Genomic DNA, 18,435 nt, shown 5'->3' on the forward strand with positions numbered 1-18,435 from the left:
CAGGGAAGGGATGTTTAAATTCTGTCTTCATCCAGAGCAAACTCCTCTTACTGTGTTTCACCGTAGTGAAAGCAAAGATTGTGTGCAGAATGGTGAAGAAAAGTTGCCTCAGTTTTTCAGAGAAAACCCAGCCTTTTGGGCAGCCAGAGGAATGGCAACATATGTCCAACACAGAGCTGAAATTTGGGAAGCATGAAGTTAATTTCCATGCCTTGGTGATATATTTTACTTTTAAAAGACTTTAACTGAGAAACCCTTAGAGCTCCTTATAGTGAAGTGATGATAAATCTGGACAACAGAAATAATTCAAGCTTTGTCTGACTTTGTGTTTGGAAAATGAAAAGCATGTGTCTGAAGAGGACACATCCCAGGGACAAGGGCTGCCTCCAGCTGGTATATGTGGCACTCGGCACAGTGCCATAGCTGGGATTCACATGCCCAATGTCAGACACAGGGTATGTGGTCATTTTTGGTCTTTTGTCATGTCCCATTTTAATCATCTTCTTTCAAACACTGAATTTTTTTAATTGGAAAGGCCTTGGCCTCATCTTTCTCTTCTTGCTGTTGTGGAAATAATTCGTGGACATTATTAACAGTTATTGTTTTTCTGCCTTACCCAGTGGAAAGGACACAGGACAGCATTCATCAGCTGATGTTAGCCAGTCATATTCACTGAATAGCTAGCAAAAAATAAAGGGTTGGGACTGGGCTTTGCAACATCTGCTTTACTTGGGGTGGTAATAGGGGGAAGCAAGAGAAGATATTCCAGATAACTGATAAGGAATGTGAAAAAAGAGGCTCCACTTTATTTTCCTGAATTTAGGTGTCAACATCCAATTTCAGAAACAGGCTTTACCCAGTTTGACTGGCTTGACCATGAGGCTGTGTCCATAATGCTTTTGGTATGTTGGAGAACTATACAGAAGAGCAAATGAGCTTGGCTTGCCTTTCACAAGGACATATCCCATCTGGTGCAGCTGTGCAGTATTTTGGGACCTTTTCTCTCTGGGGTGTGTGTGTGCAGCTGTGCCAGGGAAGGTTCAGGCTGGATATTAGGAAGAAGTCCTTCACAGAGAGAGATTTGCCATTGGTATGTGCTGCCCAGGGAGATGGTGGAGTCGCTGTCCCTGGAGATCTTCAAGAAAAGACTGGATGAGTCGCTTAGTGCCATGGTCTAGTTGATAGGATAGGGCTAGGTGATAGGTTGGACTGGCTGATCTTGGAGGTCTCTTCCAACCTGGTTGATTCTGTGATTCTACGATTCTATTCTATGCTAATTTTTTTCCCCCCTCAGGAGACTGAGACTGCAGCCTCTTCAGGTGACTGATGGCTGTGGTGGATAATGCTTCCATTCTCATTCACTTCAGTTTCTCTTGCACTGGAAGGATTTGACTTGATGATGTATTTTATGTATACTTTCCAGACTGGATCTGAAACCATCATGGCTATCTGCCCTCATTTCTCAGGGCTGAGAGGGAATTTGTGCAAGGAACATAGGGATAAATTGTAGTGCTTTTTATTGCTTTTCATGGAGTCATCTTAAACCTTAAGGATAAAAACCTCCAGGCAAGGAATATGTCCAGTGTAGTGAATCATTTTTTTTAAAGAATAGGAATAAATGTACTCAACAACCTCCTTTGTCAGGGGATTTCCTTCTGAGATACTTTTTGGTAGAATGTTATTTTGTTGGGGTTTTTTTTTTTGTTGTGGTTGGTTGGTTTGTTTCTTTCCTATTTCTACCCATTTCTTTGCAAGAATCTACTCACTGCTTTCCCATGAATCATGTTTGAAGGGAACAGGCCTGAAATAATGCTTTCCTTAAAATGATTTGTGTGTGGCTGGTGAAATCAGAAGCTTTTTCTGGAACTGATGATGAGATACATTTCACATTTGATGTCTGTACTTCAGTCAATCACATCCATGGCAGGTTATCTATTTATTGTCATAGCTACAAGAGACAGATAAAAGGAGGTATCCTGCCTGTTTTACATATCTGCTTTAGATAAGGTGAGAAGAGTTGTAGAAGTTGGACTCCTGTAGTTGTGAAGGGAGGCAGGAGGAGATACTCTTTGGTTGGATGAGCATCACTCTCAGAGGGGAGAACAAATTTAACCGTGGGCTTTTAGCCTTTTAGGGACAATGCTGATCAAGATCAAGGGACAAAGTTTTTTGCAGGAAGAAGATTCTTTTTTGACATTAAAGAAAATATGATCATTAAATTGTTGTAATTCCAAGGAGATGAAAGAGAGGTGAAGGTGGCTGTTATTTAGCAGTTCTTTTTCAAAAGGGTAAAATCCATTGCCAAGAGATATGCTATTTTTGACCTTCAGAGAGATTATTAGAAATATTGCAAGGTACACAATGTGGATTAAAACCAATTAAAGACAATCTGGCCTTCCCAGGGAAATAACTGATAGAGCTCTTCGATAATTACTCACTGTACAAACAGTTACTTATGTAACTCAAGAATTTGTGGTGGCTGAGGAGATGGTACATGCTCCAGATTAATGCCCTTTTAAAGGAAAATTGTGTTTGATGGACATACTGTGAAAACTTGGTTGGTGGAGTAGCAGCTTCACTTGTCAGGGTTTGTATTAACCCAACTTTCTACTGTGCTTCTCTGCTTTGGCAGCATTAGAGCTTGGTAGTTCCAAGAGGCAAAAGAGTATGTGGGTTGAACAGCTAAAGGGAAGGAAAGACCCTATAAAGAGGTTATTTTTCCAGAAATGAGATGTGCCAGTGTCACAGCTTTGATTTGGTGTCTGGTAGATTACCAGCTCTCCTGCCTGCGAGGACAGTGATGTGCCTTTGCATGGGTCACTGAGCTCCAGAACTTGTTCTGCTCCTGCTGACTCTCATCTATCACCAGGGATGCCTCTAACTGTGCTTCCTGTAGTGAGGAAATTATCATCAAATAATTTTTGATCCAGTCTCTTCATGCCTCACAACATTTCAGGGCTGCCCTTTGTAACCCTTCCACTGCATTTTTTTGTGAGAGCTGGAGAGAGATACTGCACTCATAACCTAAGTGAGAAACCAAGGACTTCTGAAGCTACCTTTGGCTTTTGTGTTTATAGGGGAACAACTAAATGTGTGCCTTTCCAACTGGTCTATGCTTATGATGCTAGAATATGATTTGGGATTCATGCCACCCTGCCTAAATAAATACTGTATCCAGTGTCACAGATCCTCTGCAATCAGAAAGTCTTTTAGGGAGGAGCAGCAATCTAAATGGCATGCCCAAAGTCAGTCAGTATGAGAAGTCCTTTAATTCTTGGATGTCTCCATCACACTCCCTGGCCTGATATTCAGCCTGAAGTAAATGATCCAGGTGGAAGCTGCTCCTGGAGAGTGTCTCAGCTGACCAGACAGGTATATAAATGGGGTCAATGACTAGAATTCACCAGCATTGGTTCCCTCCACTCATTGCAGGAAGTCAAGACAAGGAGATCTGTTTTGAGGTCACTTCAGAGCAATCTTACACCCCTATGGCATTTCAGAATCCCTTTATTTCTTTATTTAATAGGCACAAGTGATGCAGCTAATGCTTATTAAAGATGTACAGAGATTTAAAAAATTAAAGTAATCTGTGTTTTGTATTAATTAACCATTCCTGAGCTGGTATAACTCTAGGATTTGCATTTCTGGAGCTTTTGCAAGATAACTAATGGCAATAATCCCAGAATCAGCAAGGTTGGAAGAGACCACAAAAATCATCAAGTCCAACCTGTCACCACAGACCTCATGCCTAAACCATGGCACCAAGTGCCACATCCAATCCCCTCTTGAACACCTCCAGGGATGGTGACTCCACCATCTCCCTGGGCAGCTCATTCCAATGGCTAACAACTCTCTCTGTGAAGAACTTTCTCCTCACCTCCAGCCTAAACTTTCCCTGGCACAGCTTGAGACTGTGTCCTCTTGTTCTAGTGCTGGTTGCCTGGGAGAAGAGACCAGCCCCCTCCTGCCTACAACCTCCCTTCAGGTAGTTGTAGACAGCAATAAGGCCTCCCCTGAGCCTCCTCTTCTCCAGGTGAAATGTGACAGCTAGTAGTCAAAAGAATGAATTTTGGAGACAAATAAATAAACCTTTAAAAGAAAAAAAAATAAAACCAAAAATCAACCTCAAAGCTGAAACTGTTCACAGTCTTAAATCTGTTTTTCTGTACAATTACAAGGGGGGAAAAAAGAAAAAAAAGCTTTAATGAATTTGTATTTGGATAAAAAAATGCTCCTGCCCTGCCCTGTGATATTCATTTACGTTCAAGAGCTTCTTTTCCTGTTTGAAACTGTTATGAAAAGGTTCATGATTAAACAACTGCAGTTTCTCTCTAAATTTGGCTTCAGTTCAGTGAAAATAGTCAAGAAGAAGAATGGTGTTTTGGTTTTTTTTGTGTGGTGCTAGGGTTGATTTGGAGGTGAAATCAGCTCCATTGAATTAATACTATTTTGATTCATAACAGGGAGGGCTGTAGAGGAGTTCATGCAGTGGAACTAACGTCCTTTTGAAGTGCATCCAAGGTATCTTTCTTGAGCATTTGTAGGTGGACAAACCTGAACTGGTGCAGTGCAGAGTGAGAGAATATGTGCGTGAAAAAAATACTACAGGGAATTTTGAGATTCTTTCAGAGGAGATCTACCATTAGCAGTTTTAAAAAGAATTATATTCTTTTCTTTTTCATCTAGGTTTCCTCAGTATCCACATGCAATTTTGGCTGCAGTTAAAGCTTTTGTGTTTTTTTCACTTTGGGATGATTTGATAAATTCCTTTTTAGGCAGATGCAGGAGTGCTTCACATTTTAAATCACTTGCATATTACCTTGTTTCCTATTTTGGGCAATGTAATTTATTTACATTTAATTGTCATGAATTCACCCAAGTGGCTTCTAACTGATCCAAAATAAACAGCACTGGGAGACATCATCTAGCTTGAATTTCTTACAGTGGTATTTTTCTCCTGTAGGTGCTGCCTTCTTCCACAGGCTTTTCACAGGCCAGTGGACAGCCCGAGGATCATGAGCCATATGTCAAAGTGGATGGGATGACTGGGTCAATACCTGCAAACTCTCAGCAAGAGGTAGCTAGCATCCACGCTTCTTGCATCACTCCAAATGTGTCTGCTGCTTCTGCTGTTAAGTTAACAAGCCCAGAGAGGATCACAGCCTTGCATCGAGAGCTAAGTCAAAACCCTCACAAAATTTGCCAGGTCAGTAAAAAATGTTCTCATTATGTTGCCAGTAGTGATATTTATTATCCTTGGCAGCCATTTTATAGATTAAATAGCGTGATATAGAGATATAGAATGATTGCTTCCAGAGATGCAGAGTTGATTGTTAGTTTAAACAAGCTGAGGGCCATAAATACTTCATGTCTGTCTGTGTTTTCATCCCCATTGTTTAGGAATGGCTTGGGGTTTGTAAAAAATAATTTAAAGGTTTTTCTTTCATCATGAGGTACTCTCTGGTAAGACTACCTTTGAAAATTGCTAGATGCTTAAAAATAAAAGTTGTTATGTTGATCTTGTCCTACCTTTTTATTTTTTTTACTGATCCAATTATTCCTGTGCCCTGAAGCTCTTTATAGTAATTTCCATTAACTGCAGGAATCCTGTTAAGAACAGAGCTGATCAATTGCAATTGCATTTGTGACAGTCTGCTGCTAAACTAAACATGCAGGAGATTTCACCCTCTCTGACACAGCCCAACCTCTCCATGATTGCATGGAAACAAAATTCAAGTATGCAGTGACTGGAGACAGTCAGTTGGAGTGGCTACAAATATTACTCTACTGAACTGCCTTCATAATCTTGGATTAAAATAAATGTAATAAAGCAAGCAAGAGCATAATTTCTGCTTTTGGCATTAACAGTGTGTTTGGGGGAGGGTGGAGGAAATCTTGAAATCTCCTTTTAGTTCACAAATATTTTATAGAATGAAATGGAGACTCAGAATCCTAGTAACATGTTATTTAATCCAGGACACACATGTGGCAGGTCAGATCTAGCTTCTTGGTCAATTTCTGTACCATAGTCACCTATAAAAAGGACCCATGGAAATATTGTTGTAAAAGAAAATTATTATGGAGAGCAGAATGTAAGTGGCTCTGTGATTGGCCTCAACTTTGTAAACTCAGGGTTGGTTTCCTTATGTACATCACCTTTAACCCCAATGAGAGCATGACACAAACCTGCAGTGGGAATCTACAGCTGAAATCAGCCACAACACACAGTGTGGATGTCCACATATAGAATCATAGAATCAATAAGGTTGGAAAAGACCTCAGAGATCAAGTCCAACCTATCACCCAACACCTCATGACTAACTAAATCATGGCTTAATGTGCCATGTCCAATCCTTTTTTGAACACCTCCAGGGATGGCGACTCCACCACCTCCCTGGGCAGCACATTCCAATGGCTAATAACTCTTTCTGTGCAGAACTTTCTCCTCACCTTGAGCCTAAACTTCCCCTGGTGCAGCTTGAGACTGTGTCCTCTTGTCTCAATCATATCATACACAAATACACTGGGACAGCCAAGATGATATTTTCTTCTCTTCTTTCCTCCTCAGGTACCTTCAGCTGTCTCTATCTCAAATCCAAAGGCCGGCTGCACCTTGCCCACGATGCAGGAGGAAGCTCCTTGGCCTCTGCTGTCAAGGAGGAAGGATGCCCTGGTGCCTCCAGAGCGTGGTGCTTTCTGGGCCACGAAGGGGAGGGATCGGTTGTCGACATGTGATGATGTATTTTGGGGTCAAGTGGGAAATCAGCATGCAGGTGCTATTCCCCAGGGATTGAAACAGAAAAATTCCATTATGAATAAGGCATGGCTCTCTAGAGAAAAAACAGATGGCTCTACCTCAGCTACCGCAGCAAAAAGCTATTTGTCAGACGTGTTGTCGGCGAGTAATAAAGGTCAAAATCCTGTGGGGAGAAATCAGCTGCACGGGAAAGAATAAAACCCACAAAAATAAAACAAGGTAAAGCATCTTAGCAATGTGATTTATTTTTTTTTTCTGCTGCTATAAGAGTGTTAATAATTTTTTAAAACAAAGATATTTCACTAGTTAGTGAAATAACAACTAGCAACCTAGCAACTGGTTTGAGGGGACTGGAAAATGTCCATGGGGAAAAAAAAGCTGGAATATATTTTTGTGGTCAAAATTTCTTAGAACATTTGAGGTCACTGAAGCCTATGGATTTCTCAGTAGCTGGGCTGCCTCCCCATTTTCTTTTTACCACCTGTTTATGATTTGTTTTTCTTTGCAATCAGACTGTGAATCAATCTATTAAATCATTTTATCTATAACTCATTGGTTCAGTGTGCAGTGGCAACTTCTGAAATGTCTGTTGTGTGACTGTTTCCTTTGGAGCTTTGGACTTCCATTTTACAGAAATTTGGGAATAGGTTTGCTGTTAGTGTTTCTTTAGTGTCTTGGGGTTGTTTCTGGTTTGTTTTGTTTACTTTTATCATCTTTTTTTTTCAATAAGCTGATCCACAGCAGGATGCTCAATGTATTCCTGCAAGGAGGGAGGATGCCCTGGTGCCTCCAGTGTGTGGTGCTTTCTGGGTCACAAAGGGGAGGGATTGGTTGTTGAAATGTGATTATGTATTTTGGGGGTCTTTAAAATAACATCCTTCAATTGTTCCTTTTGAATAACAAAATTCACTGTAATTTGAGTAGTTTTACTGGGCACATTCCTGACCACTCTCTTCGGGTGACCGCTTGGGCATCATGAACAGAACTAAAATCTGAGTTCCAGGGTTGGATGATCCAGGATGCAACTGGTGCTGCCAAACCCCTGCATACACAGCAGGGAAAAGTGACTGTGGTTCCAGGCCACCTGCCTGGCACAGCTGTGACAGTGCATGCATCCTCCTAGCCTGGTTCAGAAATAGCTATAGCCTGGGCTGCATGAACCTTTAATGGATCCTGGTTGTGGGAAGGAGGAGGGAAGAATGTGTCTGTGGAGGTGTGTGTGCAGTAACACTGGTTCATTCTGGGAAGTTTAACTGAGCATGGTTGGAAATTCTCCAGAACACTGATTTTCATTGGGATCCTGCAGAGTTAATACCTTTTGGAAAACCTTCATTATTCACATCTCCCAGGCATCTTTACTTTTAATCACTCTTATTAGAAAAGGGTATTTTTAACACACAACAAGATGTGGTATCATTCCTGTGCTTTTTTCCTCTGCCTCCACTGATTACCCTGGGTGGTTCATAGTATGTTACTACTTTGATGTTACTTTTCAGAAACTTAGAAAAGGGGAAAAAAAGACTGGTTTGGATGAAATATTAATGCACACACTCACACTTTGTTGCAGGCAACTTGTCATCATTTGTTCAGTGATGTAGTAATGCCATTATTTACAGCAGAAACTGAACTGATCTTTATCCAACACCAGATACCAAGGAAAATAGCCCCTGGAAGTGATGTTCTGGAGTGCTATAAGCAGAGGAAACAACAGTGAGCTTCTGGGCTTCTGCTTTCTCTTCTTCCTAATGCTTGGCCAACAATTCTGGAGACAAATATACCTCATACCCTGCCATCAGCTGGATCAAAAGTATTTTTATGTGCAAAACCCACTTATAAATGTTTAACATGGCAATTTTCGTATTGATAAAATGGTGCTTTAAGAATTAGCACTTGTATACCTTTTTTTCCTGGAGCTTCATCTTGCTGATGGTAGAATATAGGGCCTGTATTCCAGGCTGGAGGTCAGATTATAATGCATGAAGTGTGCTAATTAAGGTATTAATAATACTGTAATAATACCTTATGATAATATTATAATAAGTCTTTGTTATTCTGGTGTAGCTATCTACTTTGTGATTGGGACCATAGTAACTTACCCTGAAATTAATTTTTTTCTTAGTCCAGATCCTTTCTATCAAACAGAAATATGATTTATTTTAAGCTATCAGGCTTCATTTTAAGCTAATTAGGTTATTTGGCCTCATTTTCCCTCCTGCTGGAATTAATTTCCTGAGTTGAAGGCTGCAGACACATAGGTGTAGATGGGGCAACAGGCACTCACAAGCATGTTACCTGCATTAAAGCACTGTCCTGCAAAATGAACTCAAGCAATTCCTCAGGAAAAAAAGATTCTGCACTGGCCCTTTGTAGATTTGCTTCACAAGTCACAGATTTCATTTCAAATCCTGCAGCCCCTTGTGCTTTCACTTTTTAAAGACATCCATTCTTCCTACACCAGAGCATTGTTTAAACAGGTGAAGATGCCACAGTTCTCATTTGGCCAGCAGTTTCAGCTGCTTTTCTTCTCTGTTTACTAAAAATGCAAGTTTTTCAGACACTACAATGAAGTAATGCTAGCAAATTAACAGCAACTCATTTGTACTGCTGCATGCAACAGCATTGGAAAAGATGGATCAGCTAAAGGCTTGCTTTTTAAAACCTCAGCTTCGCCCCATTTTTTACCACTACTGAACGTGCAAATGAGAAGTGATCATCAGGCTATGCCAAATAATTGTGAGCTAATTGATGTTCAAGAAGATCAGACGATGCCTTGCACCATCAAGCAAGGTCCTCCAACAGCTTTAAACATTATCATTTATAGAAACCAGCTCCAAGATGTACAGCGGCAGGCCAGATGGTTTGCATATTGGTGTCCTGCTAAGCTGAGGTCCTTTGGGAGTCTTGAGCTTGCTGTGTGACTCATACAGAATAATTAATAGTGCCCCTTATCATGTAAATGATTTGGTGATGTTTGAAATTGAGGGTGATCAGTAGCAATGTACTTACAGAACACATCTGAACAGCTGGCTTGAATTGAATCACCTGTGATGTCCTACGTGGCATCTATGGACCTGCATGAGTCAAATGGCATTAGCTGTATTTGACTGGAGGGTCAGGATACTTGGAAGGAAGCCGGACAACGGTGTGCTTCTTACTGACAATCCTCACTGAGCCTGATTCCTATTCAGACTCTTCCACTTTCAAAGAATTTGTTTGAAACAGCACAGAAAACTATTTGCTATAATCAATAATTCCCACCAAACGAGTGCTTATAAACATATTCAGGTGACATTTGCCCAGTTCTTTTTGTCTACACTTGAACCTCCCCAGTACTAAAGTCAAAATGTCTCATTTTAGCAGCAAATTTATCTCTTTTCTCACTAGTTTTAACAGGAGTGTTAGAAATAGCACTATAAGTTAGAGATAGAAATATAAATGTTAGAAATAGAATATAAGTTCAGTACATGGAAGCAGTAACATGAAGTGGGGCATAGGGTGTGAAAGGTAAAGGGAAATCTATGGTATGCCTGATGCTACAGATGCACTGTAGAGTAATTTGTATCCTGTTTTGGGGAGGAATTGCAATCTAAAAATGAAAATCCACTGGAAGGAATGGCTGTTTGCCTGTAACAGGTGTAAAGAAGTAATCATAATTAAAACAAAAAAATCTATCACTTTCTTCCAATACTGAACAAGCAGTTTTATGCAATCAAAGAAAACTAACACTACTCCTGCACTTCTGCTTTTCCTATTTTCCTCTTCTCTGGTGGGAGATGTCATAAACAAGGAATGTAATGCCAGTTTTTATGTTCAGATGAAAAGTAACAGAACACCTACAGTGACAGATCATGTGTCTTTAAGAGAGTTCTGTTTAGTCAATGCAGTTCTTGTGTCAGAGTACTTCCAGTCCTCTTATGTTTCAGGAAAATAGCATGTAAAGCAGCCATGGTTTGGTCATAATCAGTTGAAGGGACATGGTCTCTTTGAGAAGTGATCTGCTAGAGAAGGCCTGGAAGGCACAGGAAAATGATAGAACACGGTGTCTTTGAAGTAAATGATGCCAGTGCCCACTCTGGGTTCTCCTGGAGAATAAACATTTGTAGCAAATGCAAAGGGGCTGCTCTGGAAGCCTGCCACTCCCCATCTGTTGCTTATCCTGCGCTTTTATGCGCATAGGAGATTGGGGGATCAGATCTGATGCTCACCCTGTGGTAAGCCAGTTCCTTGCTTGGGACTGATATTTGTATGAGTCAGAACAAAACCAAGCTGTCCTTGATTAAATTCTCTGTAGTCCTTAATAATTCCTGTTGGTATCTTTTTGGGTGGCAGTTCTGATTTGTAAAAGCGCTATCTAACATCTTCTTAGCAAAAACCTCTTCATTTATCCCTTAAGCTGATGGATATTAAAGCTCCTAATTAAATCCTGATAATGCATGAAAGATTTCTACACTCAAGACTTTTCTCTTAAGGCCTGATTAAACCAAGAAATTCCATCTATTGCTGCAACTATATTCTCATCAGGTCAGGCAGCTGGTAGCACTGACTGATGTCCATCTTTCTTGCAGCAGCATTTCTTGGGAATGAAGAGAACAGGAAGGGCTAGGACAGAAAATGGAACATTTCAGAACCATTGCCCAGCTACATTTAGGTAGGAATATCATCCTTCCAGAGTTTGGGACTCTGATGCTATCACTCAGGATAATGGTGCACCATAGAATAATGTGTTCATTTACATGTAAATATGTACACAATATTTATGTGCATCTCTATGTATTGCATGGGGTTTGGCACAAAAAAAAGGTTAGTAGCATATGATAGGGACAAATAACTTGCTGCAAATCTCTCTTCCCCCCCTTCCTTTTCTTTTCCTCTCTCTGCCGGGATTTGCTGATAGAAGTAGCAACATGAAAAGAGATTGATGTTTATTTTCCTTTTCATTGTTATTTTAAAGACTGGATTTAAACCTTAAGCTAAGAGAAAAATGAGACTATGCAATGGAAATTCTTGTTGTTCCTTGACCCCACTGAAGGCTGAAATCCAGATGTGTATCAATCTGTCTTCCCTTTCCCAAACACACAGGTCTCCATAGGAAGGAAATTTGTGTGCTCCACCACTCAGACCCAGTGTAGATGACAGTGAGACCAGGCTGATGGTGAACACTTGTTCTGTAGCAGTTTAGCTCCTCATTGTCTCTTTTGCTGCTGGAAGAGGAAGAAAAAGATCAGTGGCCATATATATTCTCAGTGCAATTTTGTCTTGTTTTTATATGAATGAATTTTTGAGCCTTTACTGGGTAGGAGTTAGGCACCACCAGGGAAAATGTCAGGGTCAGGCAGTGGATGACTTGCACCCTTGTTAAAGGTCTCTTCAACTGTAGCTACTGTTACATGGTCTTTGAAAAGTTCTTGAGGGGAAAACATTATGACTTGTGAAACAAGCAGCTCTTAGGAAGATAGGGATAAAGGGGAAAAAAAGCTAAAGGATCTTATTACAGATGATGATTCAGGTTTGCCAGGGTGCCACAGCAGCTCACGTTCAAAGTAGTGAGCCAGAGTAGCTGTAAACTTGGCTTCCCAGGCACTGAAACTGCTTTTATGTTCAAGCCATCAGTGATTTGGGTTGGATGCCTAAGGAAAGAGAGAGAGGGGTTGGGGTTTTTCTTTGGTGGTTTGTTTTTTTGTTGTTTTCTGGGGGTGGGTGGGGGGTGGTGGTGTTTATTTTGTTCATTTTTGGTTTTGTGTTTTTGTTGTTGTTTGGGGGGTTTTTTTGGTTGGTTGGTTTTTGTTGTAAGTTACTGGGAATATTTAATCAACAATTATTGTTCTGCCTAGTTCCTGCATTTTGGGACACAGTGTGAGAACACAGAGCAAAGGGGAATTTCAGTGAAGGATTCCTTGAAACTCACTGGGGCTGGATTTGTATTAATTGTATTTGGACAAGAGTGAGAAGCACTGAAATTGCTTCTCAGCATATGGTTGTCTGGCAAAGCCTTCTTTAAGTGGGAAGTTCTTGAAGCACATTGTCAGTTTTCGTAATGCAGCTCCGAGGCTGAAAGTCATGAGTGATTCTTTAGCACCCTTAGAGAAAGCTGCAGCTAGAAAGGGAGGCTGTGGCCATCTTTCATTGCCCTCCCTTGCCCCCACCATCTGCTGGGTGCTGCCTCTCTGCTTTCCCATCTGTGGGCTGGGGACTCTGTTTCACAGCAGCCACATCTTTGTTCCCAGCTGGCTGCAGCCAGTCCCTTCCAGTGAGCAGGCTTTAAAATCTAGCATTGAGGCTACCTTGCTGGAGGATACCTGTAGTTTGTGATTGTTTGGGCAGTAAGTTCTGCTTGAGGGGCCCAAGTCTGTTCTTGTTTCACAGCAGCTGATTTGTCAGATGATGTGGCTTCTGGATGAACAGCTAATTAGGCATCTTTTGTGGATGGCAGATCTCTTGTCAATGATGTTTTATGGATGAGAAGACAGGTTGCCTGTTAAACATGAACTGGGCAGAAATAAAGAAGTCTACTTTATAGAGTTCCTATACAGTCTGGATGCCTCATCAGTTTACAAGACAGAAGTATATTGGCTGCATACCCTGTCAAAATAAACCTGTCAAAGAGTAGCTGAGCAGCTCTGGAGAAATAGTGGTGTGTGGCAGGTGGTTGGCCCTTAGTGTTCAAGAGGATATTGGAGGCAATAACCTCTCCAGGTTTTTGAAACATAGGAAATAAAGCTGCAACTGGTGTGGACAAAGTATCCCAGTGTGTTAGGGGGTCTGAATTGGGTTCAGAACAGAAACTATCTTGTGTGATGATGTGTCATGTCATACCACTGCTTGTTACATCTGACATCTGCAGCCTTCTCAGAACAGCACATTCCTGTAGCCCCCCACACCCTTTAAATGTCTCTGTGGGAATGGGATTTGTACTGACTTTTGAATGTGGACAGAGAATTGACTCAGCATTTCCTGGTTCTTCCCAAAGGACACAATGTCTTTGCTAGGCTAGAGCCCTAAGCTCTTCACTGCTTATACAGCAGTGACTTCCAGGCATATGCCTCTCACATATATACCTCCCAGACTGGGAATTTGTTATCATGCATTCAGGAACTAAGCTTAATTCCCAAGGAGTGGAGATCCTTGGAGCATGTATAAGCCTGAGTTAAGCTTCTGAGGTCTTTGATAGTCATGAAGAGAAATTAGCACTTGATCTGGAGGATAGGGTTTGTCTCATCGTAATGTAGGTCTAGAACAGACAAGATGAGGTGCCTTTTCAACTCAGATATTGTGAAGATGAGTGGAGGACATCTGCCTAAGACATCAAGTCTGCACTGCAGAAGAAAGTGAAGGTGATTCCCACTTAAAGTGCTTTAGTAGCAAATGTGACCAAGGTCATATGGGACTTGGTTGTGACGATCTGGTAGTGCCTAGCAGAACAAAGACTTGAAATCTTCCTGTCTCCTAGGTGACTGCTCTGAGCACTGGACCAGCCTTCTCTTAAGAGATAATGGACATTAACACTTGGAACCTCTTCTTTTGTATTGTTACAAAAGCTCTTTTTTGAATATTCTGCTTGAGGACTTTTCCTTTGTACTTATACTTTGGACTAACTCTATAGTTTTGTCTTAGTTTATAGCCACCAGCACTGCAAGAAGTTTAGGTACGAGTTCATGAATATATTAAACAGGAAATAAAATGTGTATGTAGATCTGAAGCCTTGTTGACCTGACAAATTCTCCTGAGGCCCCAGGAGATCAGAGACAGCATTCATGAAGTGAGGCATTGAGCATATGCTGGATCTAGTGCTAATGCTCGGGAGTTTTAGCATAAAAATAAGCTGGATTCACTGTTCTTTATTCTGTCAGCTGTGTGCTCCTCTTTAGTTGTATGTGCTTCTCCTTGAGTAGCATAAAATAGGACAAGGCAGAAGAGAGGGCAACAACTTAGAAAGCGGCATGTGCAAACACATGGATTCAGCCTGAGCTGTAGAGTTTTCTTCAGAGCTTTAGTAGCTGCAGTGCTGCCATCCTCCTGGGAAATCACAGCACATGTGTCTTCCTTCTGACCTCTTTTGTGGTGGTGTTCTTAATTTCTGTGTCCTAAGTAAGGTGATATTAAAACAAATCCTTGTTGGTCTGCTACCTTGGGAGCTTTACAGAGAATAGAGGAGGGCAGTAGTTTCTCCAGCTTCTGAATTAAAAGCAATAGCTCAAATTCCTGCAAGCCTGCAGAATTTGACGTCTCTGCTAAGAATGAGCACTACTCTTTGCTGGGGAGAGAATACTGTGTTTGTCAAGACACATTTAATATACAGCTTGGAGAAGAAAGCTCTGCCTCAGATTAATAATAATCTTTGGGGAAAAAAATAGATTCCAAACTCTTGCATGAAAACAAACACTCTTTTTCTCTTTTGAAATAACCCCACTTTCTTTTGCACTGGGCTGCATTGTAAATTAAGCCTTTTATAGACAAATGGGATATGAGTAAGACGATTGCCTTAGCAGTGTTATTAGGAGTAATAACTTCTGTTGTGGATAAATCTGACCCTTTTTGAATATAAAACCTCTCATGTTTTATTTATTAGCTTTTCCCCCAGAAGGAGCTTGTTTTGTCTGTAAGACTTATTTGAACTGCCATGATATATGTCCTGCTAAGAATTGCCACTTTGGAGCTCTGTTGAACAGAGGTAGTAGCCATATATTATTTTGTGTCTAGATTGGATTCTCTGGAAGCCTAACATCAGGAGCTGCTTCCTGCTTCAGAATGATTATTTCAGAACTGATTATCAAGTGCCAGTGCTGTACAAGATGTCTGAATCTGCTGGTCAATCTTGATTATCAGTGAAGGAGCTGCATTTCCATCTGCGTTCTTTAGCTTGAGACTCCTTTTCACAGGAGTCTCCCTTGGCAGAGAGTTTATTCTGCTCCCATGGTCAGTGTGCCCAGGGTGTTTTTTCTTGGCTGTGAAGCCATCACATCCCCAGCCATGGCAAAGCTGACACACATCCAGTCAAAGAGAATAAAACCACACAGACCTCAAGCCCTGGGAGCTTCACTGCTGCCTTCTGCATGTGATCCTTGGTATTTTCAGATTGCAGCTGAGCTTTGTTGTCTGTTAATGACCACACCATGAAAAAAAATCAGCTTCCAACTTATGGCCAAATTGGTAGGCCCACCTGATAGACCTGTTACACAAGCTCAACTCATGTTCAATGATTAATGTGAAATAAAAGGTAGTGTTACATGGCCCAGTTAACTCAGATGCCCTTGATCTAATCCTGTCATTTGGCCACAGCTGTTAATGCTTTATGTCCTTATAAAAAAGCTGTACCTGTGCTGCTGCAGGTTTTCAGGCTAAAAGAAAACCATATTAAAATAAAATATGTAGCCAGAAGTTAGATAAATCAATAGGGTTAGATATAAACATCCATAAACTTAAGCAGAAATTTATAGGAGGATATGATTGCTGCCACATAAAATGTTATGGTGATTTTTCAAAGTCAAAAGAATGCATTAAGTGTCCAGATTATGTTGCCTTTCTATTTTAGTTGGTAACTAATTCCACTTACTTCTTTTAAAATGTCCCCTTAATTAGTCACTTTGAGTACACATGCCAGATATAACTGTGTAGGGCCAACAATGAGAATTCTTTGTGATTCTTACATTGTATTTTAATTCAGTGCAAATTTCCAGTTGAAATAGTTACCCATGGGAGAGTAAGAAAACCAAAGCAGCTGAAGAACCTCAGGGTGGTTTCACTAGGGCTTGTTAACATTCACCTTCATAAAACCTGGCAAGCAATAGGTCTGGTGAAAAGGCTTTTTGTCATCGTGGGCATCGGGAGGCTGCAGCAGAGCTGACTGCTGCACCGCAAGGTCAGTGTAATCCTCAGTCACGTGTTGTACCTAGTGGGAACTGACAGATTCCTGAGACGTTAAATTAATGTTCCCATTAGGAGGGACACTTTTCTTCTCCCCCATTTTGTGTGACAGGATCAATATCTCATCAGGGAAACCTTTGATACAGAATATTTTGAGTGAGCATATGATAAATAATATTCTCCTGACTGCACTTGGCCTATAGGAAAAAGAGTTTCCCCTGTATAATGTGTGATAAGTAGAACAAAGATCATTTGGGAATAAAATGTTGCTGTTTGATCCATTTGATAATTTCCATCTGGATACCATTTGCTTCCCTCAGTAAAGGGAACGGGAGCTGCCTATTTCTAGGCAATCTGTTCAGTTTCTTTCATGGGAAAGGACAGTTTAGCTCTTCCTTCCATATGGGCATACATTATTACAGCTAACAAACATGTTGTTCATCTTTCATTTTATTCAGACCATCTAAGCAGCCTTAATTCCTGGGTGAGTTGGCATGGGGAAATCAATAAGGGAGGGGAAAGATTCCCAGTATTCTGTACAGACAAGTGCTAGTTCATCTACTAACACAAAACCAAACTTTGCTTGAGGAAGCAGAAAGCAAGCTAATAGTAAGGATACCAGAATAATCATTGTCCCTGACAACGCTGGAGGAATAGAAGTCTGCAAGTGTGACACCCTGCTATCACAGGCTCCAAGTCATGCAATTTCTGTCCTCAGCTGAGCAAGTCCTACCTCAGAATTCCCCTCTAGAACAGTATTCTAAACATTACAAGAGTCATTCTAATCATAACGTTGCTTTGGCTAACCAAAGAGAAACTATTTTCTTAGTACAATGAGGTGACCCTGGTTAATGTTGCATTTGTAGCCACTGCCCTGAGACTATTGGATCTTTTGCATTTATAGCATGGGTTTATTTTGCTATTTGTGGGGTTTTTTCCATGTGAGGCAGCCTAGGCCCTTTGATTAGCTTTCAAGAAGTCTTGTGTATTGGAGGAAACATGTCAGAGCTGCTTCATTCTGACACCCTGGATGGGCAGTGAGGTCCAAGCTCTGCTCTGCTCCCCTTGCTGAGCACAGTCATCCCAGCATCAATTCCTGTTGCCCAAAATGTCAGGAGGTGCTCAAGTGCAATAAGCACGTAGGCAATGGTTCCTTGTCCTTGGAATTCTTTTGTGTGAAAAGTGATTCTCTCCTATGCATCATAAACTTTTTTCTTGAAATGTTAGTGTCTGACATCTTTGAAACTACTGAAATCTCTTCCTCATGTCCCTGAGCATAAAAGGAGGAAGAAGCAGGAGCAATTGCTGCTTTGCTGGTTGTACTTTAAGAGGACAACATGATTTATTGCTGTCTACAACTACCTGAAGGGACATTGTAGCCAGGAGGGGGTTGGTCTCGTCTCCCAGGCAACCAGCACCAGAACAAGAGGACACAGTCTCAAGCTGCACCAGGGGAATTTTAGGCTAGAGGTGAGGAGAAAGTTCTGCACAGAGTTATCAGCCATTGGAATGTGCTGCCTGGGGAGGTGGTGGAGTCACTGTCCCTGGAGGTGTTCAAGAGGGGACTGGACGTGGCACTTGGTGCCATGGTCTAGTAGTCATGAGGTCTTAGATGACAGGTTGGACTTGATGATCTTTGTGGTCTTTTCCAACCTTGTTGATTCTATGATTCTATGATTTTTGCTGTCAAAGCAGGCTTGGACTTTTTTTTGCTTTGGCAAACCATGTGAGGTACTCCTGCAGAAACAGAGTGTTGTGTGAGTGCATGGAGCCAAGGAAAGGGGCAAAATTTAAGAGGCTATGACTCAGTGTCTGCT

General features: G+C 41.1%; 1 long non-coding RNA gene across 1 annotated transcript in view; it reads left to right on the forward strand.

Annotated features, from left to right (window-relative positions):
• The first annotated feature begins 4,967 nt into the window (after nt 1-4,967).
• Nucleotides 4,968-18,435, forward strand: part of LOC128898454 (uncharacterized) — a 39,698-nt gene continuing 26,230 nt past the window's right edge. The window contains exons 1-2 of the long non-coding RNA XR_008462835.1: nt 4,968-5,206; nt 6,569-6,976. This is a non-coding gene — a long non-coding RNA (uncharacterized LOC128898454). The remainder of the gene's footprint in view (nt 5,207-6,568; nt 6,977-18,435) is intronic.

This window comes from Dryobates pubescens, chromosome 23 (assembly GCF_014839835.1).
Source record: "Dryobates pubescens isolate bDryPub1 chromosome 23, bDryPub1.pri, whole genome shotgun sequence".
Taxonomy (NCBI): domain Eukaryota; kingdom Metazoa; phylum Chordata; class Aves; order Piciformes; family Picidae; genus Dryobates; species Dryobates pubescens.